Here is a 23,995-nt window from a genome sequence, read left to right on the forward strand (position 1 = left end):
CCCAATAATGATTGGGAGTAGTACCCAGTTTTTCTAGGCTTTGCTATGATTTTTGGAAAGTGCGGACACAAACTCCTGCACGTGTGAATGTTTTCTTGCGTAGTTTTGCAAATTTTGGCTTTTTCTCAGTCATATTCGTTTTTATTTATTTTGTAAGTTTTACGCTAAACGTAACAACGTGCAATTGAGAATTTGGACTCTTACTTAAGTTATGAAGTTTGTTGAAGCACAATTTTTCGAAAATGATTAAATTATGGAAAAAAAGTTTTGCTCTATGCAATGGCTCCGTGTGAGAAGCAAGGTGTGGATTCGTTTTCAAGCAAACGATAAATCCAAGCGTTTTCATGATATACTGAAAGAAGGGTGGTTATCGCAGATAAGGTTAATAGATGAGTTTAAAACTAGCGTTGAGCATCTGCATCGAATTGTCGATGTTGTCATAATTGAATCTTGATCAGAAGCTGTATATTTTCAAGAAAATTCATCGTTTTAGATTGAATACCAGCATTTGTAGTAAGTTAAATGCTCCAACATGCACTTTAAAAGTGGCTAGCCACTACGGGCCAACTAGTATTTAATAGTTGAAAATGTTGAATCAATCCATTGTATCGTTCTTCAAAAAAATTCAGCTTAGTGCCTATTTGAAATGCTATTTCTCGTACTTTGAGATTAAAATACATGCAGATGTTCACTCATTGCTAACGAATGGAACACAATCCACTCGATTGAAAGCAAAATTAGAATTTCGCAATTGATATTCAAGTGGGATACAATTTTCCCAAGGTTAAAAATTTTCATTCAAGTACGGAAAGCGATAATCGCCAGCTAGGGCAAGCTTCTCGTCCGCTTCGCCCCCGGCGATAAATCATGGAACGGGAACCGATCCAATCGCAAAATACTGAAGCGTGAGCCATTATCTCGCTTATTTAGATAAATCTGATTAGAGCACAGATATTAATTGAATCGCCCTCCATATGGAAAATGGGCAGCTGGGTTTGCGTCGGGTCTTCTCATCCGTGATGGATTGTGTTCCATCGGATCCGCTAATTATTGTGGTGAGTGAGCTTCGGTTTTTTTTGCTTGGCTTATCGATAATGGGATCCTTTTTTGTTCATGCGATCCAAACCTTGTACCAATTATTCCCATTCGAATTGGTGTGCATTATTTTTAGGTCTCTTTTAATCCCACGATAGCAATCGGTTATTTCTGCCGAGTTTAAACGTACCGTAAAATATTCAGGTTGGTTGATTTTCTCGCCAGCCATCGCTAATTGAAACGCTAGAGAGACACCATCAACTGGTTCTTTAATAAAGCTTCCTAATATAATCTCACAAAATCAACAGATAAAGACTAATTTTTCTTCAGCGAAACTCCCCCCGGCAAAGATCTCACCTCCATCCGCTCGTAAAACTTTATAATTTGTGGTTCTGTGAATAATGCCGCTTCTCTGTTAAGCCGAGAAATGGAGATAATCCAGTCACCAGCTTTCTCCGCCAGCAGTCTCTCCCTTAGTCGTTAAGTTGTCACCCAGAAATGACAAAACGAATCCCAGCTTGCATGATTTATTTTTTTATCGCGGGAATAAAATTTGAACAACACGCATTTCGCATTAATTTCCGCACAGAAAAGTCGAACATTAATGCCGATAAATAATGGCTTTCTTCGGTGTTACACTTATCGATTTTGACTGTTGAAAGGCTTCGGCCGTGGCATCGGCCATTCGCACGGCGGCGTTATGATACGGATAGTACACAATTGAGGCTCACAAATCAGAAATTTGAATTGAGGAAAACGGAAACGTAGAGTTTTCTGCAGAAAATATTACTTCCCCATCCGTCCGTTCGTTGGCCGGCACTGAGTCGTTCGAGCTTCCAGTACAGCCGAGCAGCTGTTTCGGTTGAAATAATATTCGTTTAATGTGCGATAGCATTTTTTGTAGACCATTTGAATTCTGTAGAACTGATTTTCACGTTATCCTGAACGCTTGACAAAATGTTCACTTGTTGAACAAAATTACTTTTGCCCGTTCCGGGAAATTGCTGTTTACTAGAAATAAGCTTTTTACTCGGCAATAATTTAAAATCCTGTATATCGTACGATTGAGTGAAGAAAAACTTATCACAATGTTCCTTTCGAAATAGATAGATAATGATGGAGTATGAATTTGCCTGAGCTAATTATTATGAATAAGTAAATTACGATAAATTAAAGTGGATCTAAATAAGTATAATAGTTTTAATTCACATCCGAATATTGTGGTGTAGTTAGAAAATGCACAAAAAGTTATTATTTTTTCCAAATTACCCAGTATTAAAAACCAAAAAGCTTGTTCGTCAAATTGCGTCACTGATTCAGGACAAATTTTCTGTTCATTCTATTGAAAAGTTCGTTTTTAAAAACCTGCATTACAATTGGACAATTGTCCAAACGTAATATTTTTTCTGATTTTTTCGACTGGCCTCTAAACAGCTTTTCACGCTTCCTACTAATCCTCCCATTTCCACATTTTCATCGACTGTTTTCCCGCACCATGTTGGACGCTACCCTCAACCTACCTCCCGGCGACCAGTTGCTCTTTGTTTTGATTCGAAAATCGACGAACCACGAGCATGAACTCGAAAAAGCTCGCCCCATCGCTGTTCATTTCCACTTACGGGGAAAATCCTGCTCCCAGCACCGGAGAGAGAAAGCTTCCTTCGGTAAGCCGACTGGAAGCCGTCGGGCTCGTTCGTTCGTTCGCTCCTCTCGTCATCGTCACAGCCACTTGTTATCAACGGGGACACGATTCGCACTGCTCCTGCCAGGATACTGAAAGGTGTTTTCCCATTCAGTAGGTGGTAAAGTCGTGGATTTTGACGAGCCGCCAGTCTGTCTAGCGAGGAACCGTGACCGTGGCTTCAGTTGGCCAGAATCCGTGTCGCTGTGAGGACACGCTCATATCCTGTACTCTGGTTTTTGCGGTCGGTTAGTCACTCGCTCGCTCGGGCGGTCGGTCGGTTGAACGGTCGGACAGTCGGTTAGCTGGTTTGTGTTTTATCAATTGGCTGTGTGAAATTTGAAAGCAAAAAAAAAAAAAACGGAAACGTACTATTCTCGAGGAAAGATAGGAGGGCGAATACAGCGGTTAATTTTTTTTGATCATGTAAAGGTCATGCTTTAATTTCGCACCGCCTCTGTCGGCACAGAACAGACCACATGCGGATGCTGGGAGATAACTAAAGAATATGGCTGTGTGTTTGTGTTTGCGTGTGCAGTCCAGCCCTCCAGCTTCTCCCGTGGCTGGCTGACAACGGTTGTTGTTTTTCTTTCGGTAAAATGTGAAAGTACGACCAACTAGCGCAGCCCGTTTTAATAAATTATTATGTAACGAGGTGGGTGTCATTGTTCTCCGTGCAGTCTCTTGTTGTTTACGCACAACAAGAGTTCCATCCGCGGCATGAATATCAGGCAGCGGGAACAGTATAAATAAACTCCTGGCAGGATGTCATTGTACACCCATGCTGTAGGGCTCGCAGTGATACAGTTCTCCACAGTAAGCAAATTGATGACAGGGACGAAAAATAACAACACACAGTAACGTGTCTGACGGACCACCCGTGTGTGAACGGGCAGAAAAAAAAACCATTGCCCCGTGCGTACCGTCTGCTGTGGGTCGCAATAAAAAGCGGCAAAAAAATAAGAGATCGCATCATCGTAAAGGTGCGTGAATTATGGAAATCAATAAACATCGGTTCCCTGGGGGGAGATTCTCGGTGGCCGTATGTCATATATTTCTAGTGAAAAAAGCTTGCTAGCGGAAGCTATTCGGGTCAATAAAATGGTTGTCAATAACATTCAGCTGCTTGAATGAGGCAAGCCGACAAAAAAAAACGAAAACCTGCAAAAAGCAAAGTGTTTTCCTTCATCGGAGCCAAGATTGATTAGTGGCCCAACAGTGATCCGAACGTGAAACAGCTTCGCTGGCAAATATTGCGGCATCGTGGCTTGTTGTAGGAGGGCGAAGATAAAGATCATCTCTGCTGCTCGAGAAAGAAAGTGTACGTGCTTGTGCTATTATTTATGAGCCGCCGTGAATGGTGGCTGAGAAAAATAAAGAAACCTTCGTTACCTTCACGGTGTTTCACAAAACAGCGAGAAAATAAAATCGTCTAGGAAATGATTGTTGAAAATGGCTGAGCAAAGATCTAATTAAAACTGTGAGTGCTGCGTGAGATTGTTAAAAAAAAGTGTGAAAAGGGTATAACATCAGTGCAACAAAAACAAGTGCTTAAATAGCCAAAAACTGTGTTTCTGTCAGCGCGAGGTTGAACCCAACTCAAGTTGGGTGTTTCATCAAACGTAATGAGCGCATAGTGAGGTAAACAAAATTGAAGTACACTTTCAGTGAGGCAAGCCACCCACCCGGTAAAATTCGTTTGCTCTGCTCAAGTTATCAAAACAAAAAAAGCGGGAAGCCTACCATCGGTGTTTTTTTGTGCAATCCAAGGTAAACAACATATTCTTCCTGCCCATTTATATTTCGCCGCTTACAGAAGTTGTGCAATAATTGAAAACACAGACTGTGGACTGCGTCATGAGCGCCATGTGTGTTTCCTTGCAGTGTTTATCCAGGAAGCTGCGTCCTGAGAAACGTTACACGGCTTGTTTCCGTTACTAGAATGTAGCTCTGAGATTTTTTTTCTGAAGCTCTACGAGAGCCTTGCCTTGGGCGTTTGTTGTTATGTATTTCTAGTTATTTTTCACAGCGGATCCTTGAGATGTTATTTTTTGTCCACTATGGTTTCAGTAACAATAGAACGGCAAAATAGCATTCAGATTCAAATATAATAGACTCAATAATCCAATAATCCGTCGATTTTAATAAACGAAGTATTAATGTTAATTCGTGAATTATTCATCAGCGAATTTGATAAGTATTGTATTTGAATGGTATCAAGCCGCGGACCTCTTTTAATTTATCATACAAAATAGGGGGAATGGGCTCTGACATTTTTAAATTTCACCCAATGTTCCCTTAAAATTGAAACAGAATAAAAAGTGAAATACATTTTTACAGCGATTTCTCAAAATTTTACATTTTTCACAGAAAAAAAATTGAAAAAAAAAAACTGTTGTTAATGTGACGGTGATACAGTAAAGCTTGCGCAAATAAAATTTTCCGCGAATGATCGAACACTCACCTGAATTGTTTATATCTCTAACTTTCTGGTTCTGAGTTCTTTTCCAAATATTTCGTAAATTTTCGTCACGGCGCATCATGTAAAAAATTAAAGCATCACTTACCCTCTGAAGATTATAGAACTGATACGTTATGTGAGTTTCTCTTCATAATTTCTGAATCTCGAGTAAGAATTATTCCTCCTCCCACGTAAGCATTCGTAGGAAATGTATTATGTAGATGCCCTCTAACATCAAAAACTAACGGTGGGGCTCGTGGCACTCTGCCTTCTCTACGACTAATGGAAATGAGATAAAAATAAAATTTCAGTAATTATTATTCATCGCTACCATCCGGACATTATTAGGGTAAATTATTTTGACTTAGTACTAAAGTTTGGAGACGTCTTCGATTTTGTCTGAATTTCTGTTTCAATGCTGATGAAATTCTTATTCTGAGAATGACTCGACTACAGAAAGGCCAAAAATCATATTTTTTTAAATGGTCATCCAATTTGCGAAATCGGAATGATGGCTGGGAATTACTTGATTAAGGTATGACGCCACTTCCGTTTTTGTAAAATAGCACAAAATAAGCAAATACCATGATTGCCATAGGCTGGAAATCAACTCCAGTCGCCATTTTTGAATCTAAGATGGTGACTCCCGTTTTCAGGAATTCATCCAAAAGCTGCCAAATTTAATCCAATATGGAGTCCAGCATGATCCTCAGTTTTCGATGAGTCTGGAAAGCAGCCTTGAATGGTCAAATATTATCAAGTAAGGGTATTTCCGACATCTTATGCATGTATACATAAATCAATTAGCGCCTTATTGCATTAAAATTTATATTAATTCAGGATTTCCATCCGATGATTGTACGGGAGAAAATTCAAATATGCCAAGCAATGATCATTCACGAAACGAATTGTTAATTCCGGGTTTCAATATGGTCGGTTTCGATCGGGGGGAAGAACGGCTCCTAAGGCTTGTTTTTGCTGGTAAATCTGGTCTAAAGTCTGGGTTATTAGAAAGCACTATTTCGAAGATTGAATCAATGACAAAGCCGGTGTGTGAGAAAATGTTTGAATATTCTATTACTATTGATAAAATAATTTGCTGTCTTATTTACTAGTTATTACAGATTAAAATCTTCAAAACATTCAAATTTTTCTTCAACGTTATATATTCATTCTTTTTTACAGAAGTAAAACATTTGAAATTTTCAATATGTTCGAATAACTCTTATTCGTTTACCGATTTACTTTGATATCACCTACTTAAAAAACACATAACTTTTCAACTATTCATCGTAAAATTACAGTTGATATGAGTATATGATAACTAGGCACATTGGGAAAAACTTTACCTAGTAAAACGAAAATTTCTAAAAAAAAAACTACAACTGTTCCTACATCTATTCATGATTTTATGTGGTAAAATAGTAATACCTGAGAATTCCCATATTTTTGGAACAGAGCATGGTCACAGTGGTCCAAATCTTACAATCAATACCCGAAAAACTAACCGCAAGTAGCGAATCTTTGTTAAGAAACTATCAAATCTGGCAGCATCTTTTCTTTTGTTCCCACAATGGCAGCTACTTTTTTGTTCGCTTTGCAATATGCATGCATCAAAGTTCCACTTTTGCGGCTGATGAAGATAAGCACTAGGGTTTTGGGGCCCCTAACAATCCTAAATTTATTGGAAGTCGATTGGTTTTATCTCTGCTTGGCGCATTGCGTTTGATTTGAAATTTATATGGAGATTTGTATGAAAAAAAAAAAACCAACTTTTTTGCATTTTCTATTCTAAAGAGCTCAAATGGTAGGTTTTTTGATGCCTAACAAGTTGGCCGGAGACACTTAAGAGCTAGGGTGTCCCAAAAAAATACTAGAGAGAGCGGTTCAAAGTTGAGTAGGTCGAAATTTATGTTGCAAATCATTTTTTTCTGCCAACACTGCCAGTGTACCGGCGTCAGTCAGATTTCCATCAGAAAAGACCTCAGAAACACGTTGTAGATTCTACCTACGCCTAGAATGTTGACCTAAATTTGTTTGCTTGATCCAGATTAGTGTAAAAACTCGTTACGACAGTTTACTTCTGATGGGAATCTTGCTGACACCGGTACATTGGTAATGTTGGCAGAAAACAAGATTTTCTGCATTCAAATCGACATACTCAACTTTGAACAGCTATAGCTCTTCTTATAGACATCCCAGCTCTTTGGTGTCTTCGGCAAAGTTGTTAGGCATCTAAAATACTATACTTTAACATAATGTAGTGCATTCTTAGAGTATTATTGAGCTCTCTAGAAAGGTAAATGCAAAAAAGTATGTTTTCCTATATAAGTTACCATACAAATTTGAAATGCAATGCGCTAAGCGGAGACAAAACCAATCGACTTACGGTAAGTTTAGGGTTGTTTGGGGCCCCAAAAGGAACCAAAAAAGCTTGGTTCTGGAAAATCGATCATTTTTCCCCACCCTTATAAGCACAGGCAGTGAGTAGTTTATGAAATTTATCGATTATAAATGCATGAAACGTCGAGATCTGGTGTGAACAAAAAAAAATCGAAAATTAACAACTTTTTGGGACTAAGAATTTTTCGAGATAATGAAGATACCGAGCTCGAAAATTTGTACTTTTTCATAGATCTAAAAAGTGGAACTTTGTCCGCTTTGATGCACGTGCTCCCTTAGTCCGCCTAAATTCTGCATGCTTTTTTCGAGATAACGAAACTTTTGAGCACTGCTTCTAAGCAAAATTCGAAAATCAAATTGTTTTCCCAAAAGTCACTGTCGCCCTACTAAAGATATTAGAGCTGTGTCACATTGCATGCGAAAGATTAACAGTAAATTATAAAACGAACACCAACAATTTAAGCATTGCTTACTCCGGCATGGTCTATAACAGGCTGAATAGGTGACTACAATAGTCTCTAGCACACTCTATTTCTATATTGCAACACTTTCTTCCGTTTTGACTCAACATTTCCCCGACCGCTTCAATCGTAAGAGTTGCGTGTTGGGAGCAGGTTTGTAAACGGTCAACACTTTCATTTGATTTCGCCTCCTTAGTATGCGTCGCAGTAGGCTTTCGCTCGTAAATGTAGAACATTCTTTGCTTCTCACACAAAGAACAGATGGTCAATTGACACTCGCGCATCGAAGAGTTGCACACTGTCACTTGTTTGGCGATGTTATTTTGGCCTATTTCTGTCTACTTCGTTTTTTTTATGTTGAGGAATATTATTAAGAGATTAATGATATAAGTAATCTTCGCACACAACGTGTGTAATTCTCATTTCTAGAAAAAATGTCAAAATATCTTTCAAGAAAAAAAACAAACGTCGTGGTAGCGAGTACTCGTTTGACATGTTAGTCCAAGAATGTATTAGGAAAACAAGCCAAGCCACCGTTAGAAGAAAAAGAAGACGATTATTGCAGTGAAGTTGAAGTTGCTCTGCCGTGATCATTTACCAGCCAGGTTGAAAAATACAGTGTAAGTTTTCAGGCTTAAAAGATGATTTAATGCTCTCCGTGGCGGTGTTCGCTCACACTAAAAATATCAATATTAAACACTGCTAGTGGCACATCCCTCAAGGCTTGCTCTCTTTGTTGAATAGTGACTGTGTTGATACTAAACACGAATGAGAGGAATTTATTTTAATTAAAAGTATTGCCCGTCGCTTGCTGCAACTTTGTAACAAGTAATAATAATATCTATGGAATATGATGGGTGAAGTACGAGTATGGAATATGATGGGTGAAGTACGACTTTCTGTTTGATCCTTTCTCTGTAAGTTTCAACGACTTTGAGAGTATGAGGCTGAGCATTGTCATGCTGTAGAATAATTTCCACGTGCCTGCTCGTATTGAGTAATAAACAACATAGATCCGGTCCCATCAAATACACCGCAAAACCTTCGCAGCCTGTTTTTTGTGACCCGAGGACGTAGGGAACCGGGCAGTCCCCTGACTTTCTTTTTTTTTTGGGTTGCTGTAATGAATCCACCTTTTATCATCCGTCACGATGCGATGAAGAAAACTGTTCCTTTTGCCGAGGAAAACGACGATTAACGTTTCTTGGCTTCAAATAACAAGGAACACAAGTTCCTTGCTTTTGAATCATTCCCAAAGTTTGAAATCGCTTAGAAATAACTTGACGGGTAACTGGATCCCCATCGAGTAATTCCTTCAATTCAGTGTCTTCCAAGGGCATTGGCCTTCTTTCATGCGGACAGTCGTCAATATCAAAATTACCTTCTTTGAAGTGAAGGAACCGAATACGGCACTTTATTACACCTAAAACATTTCCATAAACATTTATTAACCCTCGATGCGCTTGAGTCGCCGTTTACTTTGAATGAAATGAGATAAGTAACACTTCCCGGTAATGACGATTATTTAGCAAAAATTCAGACTAAAAAAAGTTTATGGTGTAGCAATGAAAACACTAACGTGTCAAAGCGGTTTACTACATGTCTCAGTTTGGTTCCTTAAAATTTAGACAGGTCAAAAACGACCAGCTCTTACTGCTGGCGCCATCTATTATAATTTATTTATTCACTACTACCAACAGAATATAACTTGTTCTAATTGCCACTAATATGAAGGTCTTCGGGACAATAACAAAAAAAATGTATCGATCTGGAGGAGCTGGCAGCTAGCTGTAGTAAAGGATACAAACTGTAGCACAGTACTCCCCCACACAGGCCCCCCACAGGGCGAACATTGGAGCGTAACTAAGCAATGGATTTGTATTTTCAAAATTACGTGTCATTTGGAAAATGAGGCCTAGTTGTCTGGAAGCTTTCGTTACGATGTGAGATAAGCGCTGTTTGAAGGTGAGGTCCCACTAGATATGACTCTAGCCAGCGAAGCAGGTTGGGCGTCGTACACAAATTACGTAACGCTGAAAATCTAGATTTCAGACCCCCTCTCCCCTATGTAACGATAGGTAACGTTCAACAGGACTCCCCCCCTAAAATTACGTAACGCTAATCAGCCTGATTTTCAATTTCGAGCTAAAATCACAGTTACGTAACTGTCTCTACTACCCCCCTCCCCCCTGCGTAACAATAGGTAACGCAGACTCAACCCCCCTCCCAACCTCTATACGTTACGTAATTTGTGTACGACGCCTTGCTGCTAAAGCCATAACGGTCGTGTTTAGCGTCAGCAATGCGATGGAAAGTGGCAAAGAGGTCTGTACAGGTTGTGTCCGTTCGAGATCGTTGATTAAAGTTGTCGATCTATTGACAAATAGCGAGGTTTTAGTTGCGCACCAAATATGAGAAGGGCTTAAACTTTGCCAAGAGGAAGGAGTCGTATCGAAACCTATAATTACTGTTCCCTGAAGAGAGCTATTAGGGTTTTGTGTCATGATCAGAACAGTCCGAAAATATACCGTGATCGGAATATTCTGTCATTTTGCGGGATTGCTTCGCTATTTAATATTTAGTAATATTCAGTAATATCATCAGGAGAAGTATTTCCTGATGATGTTCAAAAAGATTCTTTAAGATTTTTCAAAAAATACTATTAGTAAAAAATTATAAAAATGATCCATTCTCGAGCACAATTCGTCCTTATGATTGCTATCATGCCTAGTTTTCAAGAAGTGTATTTATGTTTGGTATATTAATTAGTAAAATGCTTCTTGAACATTTAACTTAAACATTTATTATACTTTTTGTAAGAAATATCTGCTTTAAAGTTGGAGTTTTTGGTGGAATGCAAAAGCCTGTTTTGTATAATAACTGGAATAGCATTGAATCATGTTTGGGCCAGCTTACTTCTGAGACATCACTGTTTCACTTCACCTGTTGGATTTCACGTAGGTAAGGAACGGTTTAAGCAGTGGTGCGCATTTTAATCAGTCGAAGAAAATTCTCCTGACATCTAAACTTTGATTGCGGTTTACCACTTTTTCTTGCAGTTTTGAACGATTTTACTATTAAAAATGGTCAGACAATAGTCCGATCTACAATACACAGCACAGTTTATACAGTTTGTGCATGTAGTTGCTGAATAATAAAAGTTTGAAGGTCATTTTTCGAGGTAAAATCTGATTTCACTCCGTCGAGAAAGGGTTAAGCTGCTTAGAATCTGTTCCCTACCCTAAATACAATTCATAGAAAAATTTTTATTTGAAGAACTTTCTTCTACTATTTGAGAGCGCTAGTTTTAAAATGTTAAGAAGTGTTTTAGGCAATTAATTTGTCTATCTAGAAAACATTCATTTGAATGGATCTAAAATAAAAGGTCTGGTCCGATTATGATACGTTTTTTGTTCCGATCATGATACGAAGTCTATGATTACAACATATAGCGATATAGGGTATTAAATCGATTTTCATTTTCAAATCGTTTATTTGGAGTGTCTAATGAGTATACTTAATCTAATTACTGAATATTTACTGACTCGGCCTAAGCTAAACATTTTTACATTTTTCCTTGATTTTCAGCTCGATTTGCGAGGTGGAAATCACACTGATACTGATATTTTTTTCGAAGGAAAATGATTTATGTAGTTTTCGAAAACTACGAGGTTTTTTGTTTTACGCGGATTTCGGAATTCACGCGGTTCATTTACACGTTTTTACGCGCAACGTATCCCCCGCGTAAAAAACAACTTTAGTGCGTCTCATCAAATAACCTTACACATTTCTCTGGCCAGTTTTATTATAAGAGGGACTTATTTTGTTGATATGCAAGTCACCAGGAGTGCAGTAGCATTCGAAGTGAAGGAAGGAATGGAAGCTTAAGAATAAACCCATATTGGAGTCCTTCGACAATCAAATGGCCTGATTCTACTGAAACTCGAACCCACAACCACCAGCTTGTTAAAGCGGACTCCGTTAACTTGCGACTACAGAGCTCAATTTGTTTGTATTCTACTTCGCGTCTTACCTTTATTTTGAACAATGAGTTACAATCCTGCTTCTAACACCAAGCAAGCCACACGGTGCTTCCACCAACCAGTTTTATAAAAAAATGCATCATAAGATCTGAGTACACTATTCGATTCGTTATGACATCCAGAGCCTCTAGTCAAAATTTCAAAATCGTCGTACAGTACATTTCTGAGAAAGCCCCTCTAGAAGGTCGTAAAATACAAAAAGTGATATAAAAATGACGAAATACTCATTGTAAAGAACGTGAATCAACTTCCACAATATCTTCTACACATCCAAAGTTTTATTTTTCATGACATTTACAATTTACACAGTGCACAGTGGTGGTCTAAACTCGAAGAATCGGGTTTGTTTTAGATTTGATTTGAAAAATTGTTCTCATGTACTCAATAATGTCTTAAGCAAATTTGTATCATATAACAAGGCCTTACTTCTGACGAGCCTGGTTTTTCGATTCATCCCAAAAACAGTTGGATAAAATAAATATGTTTGCTCATGTTTATAATACCAGATTGCTTTCTTCAGCGAAGTTGTGGAAAAATTAAGAAAAAAAAACAAATTGCTGAATACTGTGATCTTCTATCTGTACGTTGGACACGATAAAATAGAGTTTTTCTTGTAACTCCCCTCCTTTAAATCAGTTTTTTGTCCATTATTTTGTCTGTCTGTGTGCCGTTTATAGGTGAAGAATGGGTGTTTACTGTTTTCTCTAGGAGTGGTCATTTCAGAGACACGTTCTAAACTATTTTTCAACTCAAATACGCTCAATTGTGATAAAATTTTCAAGATGGATTGCTTCTTGTTAAAAAAGCTAATCGCGGATCTTGCGTCTTGATATGAAAACTACCAAAATTGCAGTCTTATTACATTCTATGAGTACGTAAATATAGAAAAAATGATTTTTAAATTGGAAAATAACCTTTGGGGACCTTTTGGGATGTTTATTGGATTTTCTGTACTGGGTTGAGAGACTCAAGTCGTTAAATAAAGACTGTGGAATTTACGAATTTTGCACGCGGGTTTCTCATAAAAATCGGTCCCTAAGATCGTTCATTCAGAGTGTAGGGTAAATTTTTAAGTTTAAAATATTAATTAAGACTATGTCCATTAAGAATCCGGAATAATAAAATCATCTGTATCTCGGTAAGGGATTTACGTACAAATAAAGTTTATCCATTGAAACAAAGGTAATTCACTGTACTTTGAAGAAAAAATATCCATACAAATCATTTCTCGTAGTTTCTAGTGAAAATTCGCACTTTCCCATCAAATGCTGCACACCTCCGGAGTCAACTTCCTTGGCACATTTGTACCACGTTTTGGTCATCTGAGTCGCGTCCCCAGCCGTTTTCCACTTTTCCTAAGATTCCGCTTCATTATTGCCCAACATCTCTCTATGGGCCGTAACTGCGGGCAGTTGGGTGGATTTATGTTTTCATCGATGAAATCGACGTTATTATCGCGGTACCGCTGAAAGATTTCCCGGCTGTAGAGGCAACTAGCCAAATCTGGCCCAGAATTTCACGGGACCTTCATCAGTTTTGATGAAAGGTAGTACGCGATATTTGAGGTATTTTTATTTGTACAGCCTCGAGCCCATCGTCTTATTCGTTACGAACACTTTAGTCTTTGCTCCGTAGCCGCATATCCCTTGTCAAATCATCAGTGTTTTGGCAAATTTGTACATAAAAGCAAATTCAATCACCGCATGAACTGGATTATCGCTGTGGGTGTGCAGAAATTTTTCTCTTCTCTCGGCTTCCTTCTGGGAAAAATTTTGACCCACTGCACGAAACACCGTGAAATTAATACCACATAATGTGGGCGCCTAGGTAAACAAACCGCTGTAAAAGAATTCTTGCAGCGATCATTTTCAGTGCAGCTGCAACACAATGATTGGTTCTGGATTCTTACCGGATAGAACTTTATTCCCTGAGTTAACTCAACTTTTCAGCATTAAGCAGATATTTATTACAGTTTTTCACAGATTTCGGAATTCATGTTTTTTTAATTCGTCGCGTATTCGCCGCCTAAAAAATGATTTAAGTGTGTAAGGATTTTTATATACAAGTATGCTATGAGTATTTTTTAGTAAAACAAAAACTCAGAGGGTGAATTCTACCTCCATCTTATTCATTGAATCCATTGATCCATCCATCGAAAATCTATTAGCGTATCTCTGGGAATTAGTCGATTGGTATTGTATAATCAATACATTTATTCCAAATAAAGTAGACGTTAAGGTTAGCTAACGTTTCGACTATAGCTTGAATCTTCATCAGGGTCTCCAAATTCTAATATATGAACTATTATTGTTTATTTCAAACATATTTATAATAGCCAATGGGAGTTTTGTTGCCTTAATGTTTATAATTATTGAGGATTTTTTATCCGATGTACGGATGAAAATTTGGATATACTCGGACGTCGGAATGAAATGTTAAGTGTGGATTCTGATTTGATCCGTTAGGACCGGAGGGAAAAAAGGCTTCAGAATCTCGTTTTTTTGTTTGTAAGTCCGGTCTGGAATTTGGTAATATAAGTGACCAGTTATTGGACCATAATATTTCGAAGATTGAAAAATTAGTTCTTGCTGTTATGATGACTTAGAAGATTCTGAGATCTAAGTGGTTGAGCCCAAAAACCGATGTTCAATTAAACTATTGAATCTTTTATTTCTGAACTTAGAAAGTCGTTGAACACGGATACTAGTATTTGGGAGTATTTAATTTCCTTCAGACTTTGCTTAGCTTTCCGGAAATCAGAAGTCACCAACTTGAATTAAACAATGACGTTGAACATTAATGTTTGGTCTTTGGACGCCATTCTAAATCCAAAAATAGGTATCCATATTGGATTCGATCCGATTTTCGCAAAATTCCCGAGACCGAAAGTCATTATTTCAAACTTCAAAAATTTGTCGGACATCGATTTTTGGTTTCTAAGAGTCGGGCTAGTTCCGGGTAAAACACCTAGAAACTGATGGCGTCGAACTTCATGTTCCGAGTGTCTGAAAATCGTCGAATTCAGTCAGTATATTACCTTAAGGCACGGAAGCTCTTTACTTCTTTATTAACTAAGAATCTTAGTTAATAAAGAAGTAAAGAGCTTCCGTGCCAGTGTTATGAAAATGACTGCAAGACAATGACAGCAAATTTTCAACTGATCCGGCTCTCATTGTATTGCACAGCTCTCTCTGCTCCCCACACGTTCGGTAAACAGTCCGACAGCAACTGACGACAGCACACATGCAACTCCATACGGGCTGTTATTTTTCATCTCCTTATGTCTGTTGGTATTTCCAAGCTGTCGCAAATGACAGCCTATAATCTTCCGACTTCTTCAACACGAATCCGAGCGGGATGTCTGGTGATTATGATTCATGACAGTAAGGCCGATGAAAGAATGAAAGAGAGATGGTGCGTAGCACGTTTTTTCTTACGTAGGGAACAATATCAACAATGGAAACGGTTTGCTTTGTATTCAATATGCCACCGGCCTGTGAAAAAGGAGAAACGAAAAAATGCAAGTCGATGACAGCCGCAGCCGATCAGCAGGCTGTCAACAGGAACAGGACATCCTCAAAATGAGCAAACTAGGCTGTCGTGTCCGAACGAACAAAATACATGCGCAAGAATGAGCTGTCGTACGCAACACAAGATAGTTCTTTGCCTTGTGTAAGCTGTAGCTGTATATGAGCTCTCATGAATAGCTCATGCATGAGGCTGTTAGAGTGAAGAGAGAGAAAAGTCGTCAGTATAGTGTCGCTCTCCAGTTATTTTCCTAAGCTTGACTAAGACAACCATTCTCCTCCTTTCATATACATATATGACCACTTTTTTTTTGTAAAAGCAAAATATAAAATGCCTTAAATTTCGCATCTTGAATTTTTTAATTACTCAGTGCCGGAATAAAATTTTCAGCGTTGTTTTCTTGATCAAGCATCCAATCTCAAACATGTTCATAGGTATAGGAATCAAATCAAATATCCCACTAATACTTATTTTAAATATAAATGCGAAAATCTGTAGAACAGTTGATCTTAACAATATCTTTCTCTCGTTTGTGGGGTGTAGTCGACAGTAAAGTAGCCAAATACCACCCAATTTAAGTATTTTCAGAACCAAAATAATGCCTAGAGGCTAGAATCCGAGTCCAATCACCATTTCTTAATTCAAGATGGCGACTTCCGGTTTATGTTAAACAGTTTGAAATGCTAGAGTACCATTTAATATGAACATTTTCGGATCAAAGATGATGCCAGAGTCTATTCACCAGTTTGAATTCCAAAATGAATGACTGGCGAAATATAAAAATAATAATTCTAAATTTTCAAACCTTTTACTAGTTTCGTTCTACTAGTTCAAAGTAAATGATGTTTTGAGAAACGGATTGTGTATTAAATGACAAACGATTGTCTTCTGTATCGCTATCAAATGAGATAGTACAGATTTGGAAGAAAGAGGGAAAAGCAAATTCACTTGGGTTGAATCTTTGGAACATTGGTTGTGCTAAACTCGAGAAAATGCTTGCCATATTGTTTCAACTTGTTGGTCCGATAGAGATACTTGCTCGTTACATTCTCAAATACAAGAGTTACACTTGATCCGAAGGACTGTTAACCTCTCTCTGTGGAATTGGCACACACTGCATCATTATTAAATCAAGGGTGAGAGGTAAATGCTCAATTGTTACATGAAAATCATACTCAAATGGAAGTTACATGCACTGTTGGCCGGTCCCTGGAAAAACATTCATCTGATATATTTTCACTGGACTCGACCTCTCTCTTTCTGGGAAAACATATTTCGAGCCCATTGCTGAATCATTCCACTTGTAATCATGTTCCACAATACAAATAATAGCCTGGAGTGATTCATGAAATTTGCGCCAAGGCTCCACCGGCGTTCCATTGGAACGTTCATAGCGAAATCTAATATGTGTTCGTATCACCCGGTTTATTTAATAAATAACACGTAGGTGCGATTAATCCACGGGCAGCCATACAAAGTGAGGGTAACTTATTTCATACTCGTTTGAAATTTTCGGATTATAACCTCCCCCACCTAAAATATACACTGACGTAATTGATGCCACCATTTGGGGTTAAGCGTAAAATTACAATTCGACCCCAATCGCAAATCAGTTCTTGAAAGATTAAATTTCTTATGTGAACGAACAAAAACACTGCCGTTTACCCTGAACTAGCTCTGACAGCCCGTACAAGCCGTACTGTTGTGGGTAGCTCAACTTAACAGCTCGTAAATTCTGCCAGCCCCCGAAACCCCGTAGCAGAAACAATAAATACGACTTATTCGCGAATATTAATTTGCTCCTTCAGCTACATTCCTCCGGGCGGTATTTGCTGCGCGAGTATCAGCCTTCGCCCGCTTTCTTAATTTGCAGAGCTTGCAATGCGCTCGCCCACACATGCTAGGCTCCTTCCATCGCCGCCTACCACAGAGGTCGTAAAGTTTCACCTCGTAAATCGGCTTTTATCTGCGCCGCACCAGCAGCCAAGCAGCCAGAATGGAATGCAATCATCCGGTGGGTTACTGGGAACTTCCGGGCATTCCCACCATGCGACTTTCCCTGCCGCGTACGAACGCACGTTCGTACTTAGGCAAGCCCTTTAATCAAGCCAGCACAAGTCCCCTCATGATTGATATCGACGTTTGTTTTCTCCTACCTTATTAGAATGTAGTCCCGCTCCACTTCTCTCCACCCCAAAACACACACACACGATTCAAGATAGACATTTTCATTCCGGTTCGTTTCTGATGCCGAGCGAGCAAATTCAATTTCGAGTGCCTCCCACGCTCGCAAGGTGCGAAGAGCATTTCCCTCGGAGCTAATAATTTTCACCGACAGTTTAGCGTTTTGCTTTTTTTTTTCTGTCTGCTTGCCGATTGCATTCGAATGCGTTGTGGTGTGAGAGACCAAATGCCGTACGTATGAACCGTACGTACATATTTTTCACCCTCATTTGGGAGCAGCGCTACAACTTCGACCGAGTCGTAAATATTAACCAAAACCGCCCGGACGGATGGACCGCCGACGGAGGCTTCTCTAGCTGTGGCTAGAGGCCCCATTCGTAGAAAGAAGGTTGAAGATATGCGAAAAATGTTCATAAATAGGAACCGGGAAAACGGCCCTTCTAATGCGCCAACAAGAATGACCTACTTTTGGACTGGAAGGGGGAGGGTGGGGAGCTGGTAAGTTTCATGGAAGGTGAGGGAAGTAAGAACATTGTTTTCGTTGGTGTGAAAAACAAAAACGAACGTCAATACCACTAAGCAGCCACTGTGGAAGAGGGATGGTTGTTTGTCTGTGGGTCAAAGTACTGTGCGTCTCCATTAACCTGATTTATCGAATATGATTAGTGCTTTTCTTTTCGGGATTACTAGGATTATTTTTATCTGTATTCTGTATTAATAGAGCGATTTTATTAGGAAGAAGTGAACTTTCAGCTATTGTTCATCCACTTTGGTAATTGAAGATTTCCCTAATAACATTACTTTCCAGTTTATCTGTAATAAAGTTATATTCAATATGTGACAAATCAATGTAATATTTCGTTATACTTTTCAAAAAAATGAACACTTCAGAGATCAAGCATCACAACACTAGAGAAAAATTGCCTCGATTAATACAAGACGGTATGCGTTAAGGATTTCTCTCTAAATGTAGCTGCGAGGAACATGAGTCTCGAAACCGAGAGCTGATTTCATATTTGAGCAACATAATAATCCATCTTTTAGTACGAGTTTATCCGATAACCCAATCCCATAAGTAATCTTAAGTTTCCCCGTACAGTTTGCGTGCTAAATCACGTTTCGTAAATTGGCCCATATCACGAAGTTTGATTTTCTTCGATTAACCAAATCGTTGAACAGTCTACACAGCACACCTTCCCCCTCCCGAATTGGATTCACGCGCAGTGAATCAATTGCCTTTCGTGTTTGGCACAACTTCATCAATCACACCGGACCTTTCAGTGGCTCCCATCTCCCTCCCTTTTTTGATTAATTGTGTGAAATAGTCGAGCATCAAACGTCGACAGTGACTGTCCGATTGATGACAGGCCACCAAAGTGTACGACATTTTCCTCACTCAATGTAAGCTCTCGCTTCACTTTCTGGCTACCGAACAAACTTTTGGTAACTTGACCGCTTTCGAAGGACCGTGTCACTCCTGACTGTTTGCTGTGCGTGACCAAGTTTTTCACCAAGTCCCTTTTCCAACCGACTGGACTATAAGAAGAGTGAAAACACGCACCATGGCCCATTTCCTTCCCTTTTCCAGCTGGGAAGCAATCTTCCACTCTTTTCGGGTAGCTTTAATCGAACAACTTCCATCCCAAAGGATCCATGCGTAAAATTGGCACGATCCGGCCGAATCGACCAGATGACTGATGACGCAGAACGCGCGTTCTTGATGAAATCTTCTAATTGCTGCAAATCCCTTGCACGGAAGCGGGCTGCGAAAACGGAACTCGAGAATTCAAGTACGCCACCGGCGAAAAGCACGCTTCCCCGTGCTGCTGGAGTGCAATAGAGTGTGAAAAACGACCGTGTAATTAAATCAATTAGTTGGAAGAACGTTTTAGTTTTATACTTGCCAGCTTCAGCCAGTCTGTGTCAGGTCATGTCGCCGGGGCAAGCAGCTGGCGGAAATTAAAAATGGCTGATTCAATTTATTGTGTATTACCCGAACGCGACCTTGCGTTCCGTTCCGAGTGATAGAGCCGCCGATGGGAATAAACTTTCCAATATCGAGTTGCCGAACTAGAACAGAAGTGGAAGCCTGTGTCTGCCCAAGGGCAAGCAATTCGTTCTAATAACGTGTTTGCGACCAAACTTTAATGGGTACTTTTCTTTCGAAGGTCACGCTAGCGCTCAGTTGAATTCATATACAGCTTAGCTGAATTGTTCGCTTTTTCAGAGTAGATTGTTTTAGAATTTGGTTTTACTAACAACGAATGATGAAAAATAATAATGTTAATGTTTACTGGTTTATTAGTTGCTTGTGGCTCGTTTACGAACGGTACAGCGTTAAATTTTTCGGCGCTGGGTGTTTGCGTAGCTGAGATTTAAATTAATCCAAAGTATATTGGCATGTGCTTCAGACCGCATCGCTTCGGTTGTCAGGTGCTTGGAAGTTGCCCTGCAGAGCCAAAGCAAGCAGCATCGAAACGAGCTCACATCAAAGGTTTCATATAACGAGCAATATTTTTTTTTATTATTTTGCTCTGCTGCTCCCATGATGGCAAGGGCTTTTCAGTGCGAAGTTTGCTCCAATATTAACATTCTTTAGATGTTTGAAAGCAGAAGTATGAATAAACATGTGCGCTGATATATTACCTTGCATGTGAGATTTTTTTTTCTTCGTGCGCGTATTGCTTTAGAGAATGGTTCGCATATTCGGTTATCCAAACATTGTTCGTTCCAAATCAGCACACATTGAGATTTTGTTGATTGTTCAGCTATTTTGTGGATTATGTTTGAACTGAACCAATGACTTAAAAAATTGGCCTGAATTAAATGACCTTTTTCATCGATACGATTTATTGAAATTCAAACAAATTCTGGTTACAGTAAATTGTTTCATTGTATTTAAATGTAAAATGTTTGTTTTTTTTTCGTAACTTGAAAAAATACCAAATATTTTTAAGAAATTGTTCATCATCTCTAGGATAGTTTTTCGACTTGATATTTCACGACAAAATTCAAACAAAACCTGTTACTTGACCCTCAGATTGATGAGTTCTGCGAAAAACTGCAAACGGCGAAAAAGGTCCTATTCAGGGCCATAATTAATATCACTAAAGAGTTTGGAGAAAAACAACTTGCATAGTCTCAAGTCGATAATGCGTTCGTACCTCAGATATAACACTCTAGTTGTTGACATTCTCGTCATTCGTTTTCAATGACTTGTGCAACGAGCAAAGGAATTAAAATACCTATATGAAATCTCCACAAACGTCCACAAATCAAGTTATTTTTCGATGTCTTCATCTGAGAAGAACTGCTAGTCAGCCAACTCATGTACCATCGAACAGAAGAACTAATTGGACGGCGCAATAACTCCTACTACCGAAGCAAGCTGTTCCTGCGTTTGGCATGGATCCTCATCGAGCAACGCTTCCAATTCGGCATCTTCGAAGGCTTTTGGCCTTCCGTGACGCAAACGGAATGATTCATTTAGAGCAGCATTTCCGTTTTTTTTCCACTTTCACTGAGCTTCACCCATCGTCTTTTTTTTATAAAAATAGGAATAATTACATTTCCGCAAATGACGGTTATTTGGCACAGAAACACATGTTCACACAACTAAAAGTATATGACGCCACAATAAAATAAAAAACCTAAATAAATCCACCTAGCGGTCAGACCCAGCCTTTCTCATTCAAACTTATTATTTGAAAAAATAGATTTACATTAACGCTTCAATCCAATAAATGTATATTCACTCTTTAGGTTCTAAAAAATTGATGTTGTAATCTATACATATAAAATGCAGTTCGGTCTGTCTCTCTGTCTGATCCATTTAGGCTCGAAAACTACCGAACCGATCGACGTGAAAATTTGTAATTTGTATTTGTATGATATTTTGAGACTCCTCCCTCTTCTGGAAGAGAGGGATTACTTACAAATGATACATAAATTTCTGCACAACTCAAGAACAAACCAAGCAAGTGAAACCGAATTTGCCATGTGGATGTTTAAAGGGGTAAAAAATATGTCCATAATAGTTGGACGCCCCTCCCTTTTCTAAAAGGAAGGGGTTCTTACAAATGAAACACCACCACAACAATGAATGGAACCAAATTTGGCAGGTAAATGTTTTTAGCGGTAAAAAATATGTCCATAATATTCCTCCTTTTGGAAGGGAGGGGTGCCAAACAAATGAAACACAAATTTCTGCATATCTGGAGAACTAACCAACTAAATTGCACCAAATTTGGCAGGTGGATGTTGTTAGACGTAACAAATATATGCATAATGGTTCGACACCCCTCCCTACTCTATAAGGGAGGGGTCCCATACAAATGAAACACAAATTTCGCACAGCTCAAGAACCAATTAAGAAAATACAACCAAAATTAGTATGAGAATGTTTTAAGAGGTAACAAATATGTCCATAATGGTTCGACGCCCCTCCTTCTTCTGGAAGCACATGTTTCTGCACAAAGTTCTGCACAAATTTCTGCACATCTCGCGAACTAATCTACTCAATGGAACCATATTTGGTAGGTGAATGTTTTTAGTGGCAACAATCCTTACTAACACGCAGAGAACACGGTGACGGAATCGTGAAAGGAATCGCAAACACGATCCTGAGTATCTCCACTCACGATTCTTATTCAAGAATTCTAGAGCCATATACAGGGCATTCCTGAGGATTCTTTTCTCAGGAATCCTTTTCAAGGACGCTTACGAATCCAATGTGAGGAATCCTAGAGAATCTATGCGAATCGTATGTGTTCGTCCGGGAAATATGTTCCATAATCGACCTCAGACAACATTTTGGATTGTAAGATGGCAACATCCGGTTTCAGCTGAAAATGACCAAATACTACCCAATATGAGTGTTTCTTTAACCAGTATGACGTTCAAATCCAGAAATTGTCTCCAAATGCCATTATGAAATTCAAACTTTCGAACTACATGTTCAATCAACATAAAATTCGTTATTTTAGGGTTTTGAAGATTGCCCGTTCATTTGATACCTATTTTGTTCAAATCGGTTGTGCAGTTTCTGGAATAATGGAGTTTCATAACTTTTACATTTTGATACATAACAGTCAAAGTTACAGTCCGATTATAATAAAATTCAATAGGGTCTTATCAGGCAACTAGGCTTTTCTATTGCAACTTATTTTGTGAAAATCGGTCCATTCATCTCTGAGAAAAGTAGGTGAGTTCAAGCAGTCTTAGAAACATGTTTCTTGTCATAGCCTGATTTCCCATTATTATACATAACGGACAAAGTATATTGTGGCCACATATATTGATCAAAGCTGGTATAGTTTCAAACAGTCTTTGAATTTCTTTTCTTTCCATAACTTTCGAACCACATATCAAATTGTTATGAAGTTTGTTATTTGTAAGTTTGAGAGATGACTCGTTTGTATGACACTAGTTATGTTCAAATAAGTCGTGTAATCTTTGAGATAATAGAATTCCGTTGTTTTATTAACAATTTAATACATAACGGTTGCTTACTTCGATTATAATCAAATGAAATGGGAACGTATAGGGCAGCCAAACTTTGAAACCACGTGTTCAATCATAATTCATCAGTTAACCCTTAACTAGTCCGTTCATCTGATAATACCATTGATCAAATCGGTTGTGTACATTCTGAGATAATAAAGTTTCGTGATTTTCAACTTCGGTACATATCAGACGAAGTTACAGTTCGATTACAGTAAAATTCAATAGGGTGTTATGAGTCAGCTAGACCTTTCATTTGACACTAATTTCGTGAAAATCAGTTCAGCCATCTATGAGAAAAGTGAATGAGATTTTGTATTCTTCGGAATATGTTTCTTTTCATAGCTAAATTTCACATTTTGAAACATAACAGGCAAAGTAATAGTCCGATTGCAAAAAAAATCAATAGGGTCTTATGGGGTAACTAGACCTTTCATATGACACTGATTTTGTGGAAATCGGTCCAGCCATCTCTGAGAAACATGAGTGAAATTGAACAGTATTCAGAAGACGTTTCTTTTCATAACTTTTGAACCACATGTTCAATCTATATAAAATTCAAAAGTTAAGGATTTTTAAGATAGCCCGTTCATTTGATACCAATTTCATTGAAATCGGTTGTGTGGTTTCTGAGATATTGATTTTTCGGGATTTTTACATTTTTAAACACAACCTCTAAAATAAAAATTCAATTACC

At 38.5% G+C, this 23,995-nt stretch overlaps 1 protein-coding gene across 3 annotated transcripts in view; it reads left to right on the forward strand.

The window, feature by feature from the left end:
- Positions 1–2,849: 2,849 nt before the first annotated feature.
- Positions 2,850–23,995, forward strand: part of LOC129731693 (dopamine D2-like receptor) — a 738,323-nt gene continuing 717,177 nt past the window's right edge. For 2 of the 3 annotated variants that reach the window (XM_055691893.1, XM_055691894.1), the window contains exon 1: positions 2,850–4,486. The gene's annotated coding sequence lies outside the window, so the exon portion shown is untranslated. The remainder of the gene's footprint in view (positions 4,487–23,995) is intronic. The other variant, XM_055691895.1, reaches the window with a different exon arrangement.

Source organism: Wyeomyia smithii, chromosome 3 (genome assembly GCF_029784165.1).
Source record: "Wyeomyia smithii strain HCP4-BCI-WySm-NY-G18 chromosome 3, ASM2978416v1, whole genome shotgun sequence".
Lineage (NCBI taxonomy): Eukaryota > Metazoa > Arthropoda > Insecta > Diptera > Culicidae > Wyeomyia > Wyeomyia smithii.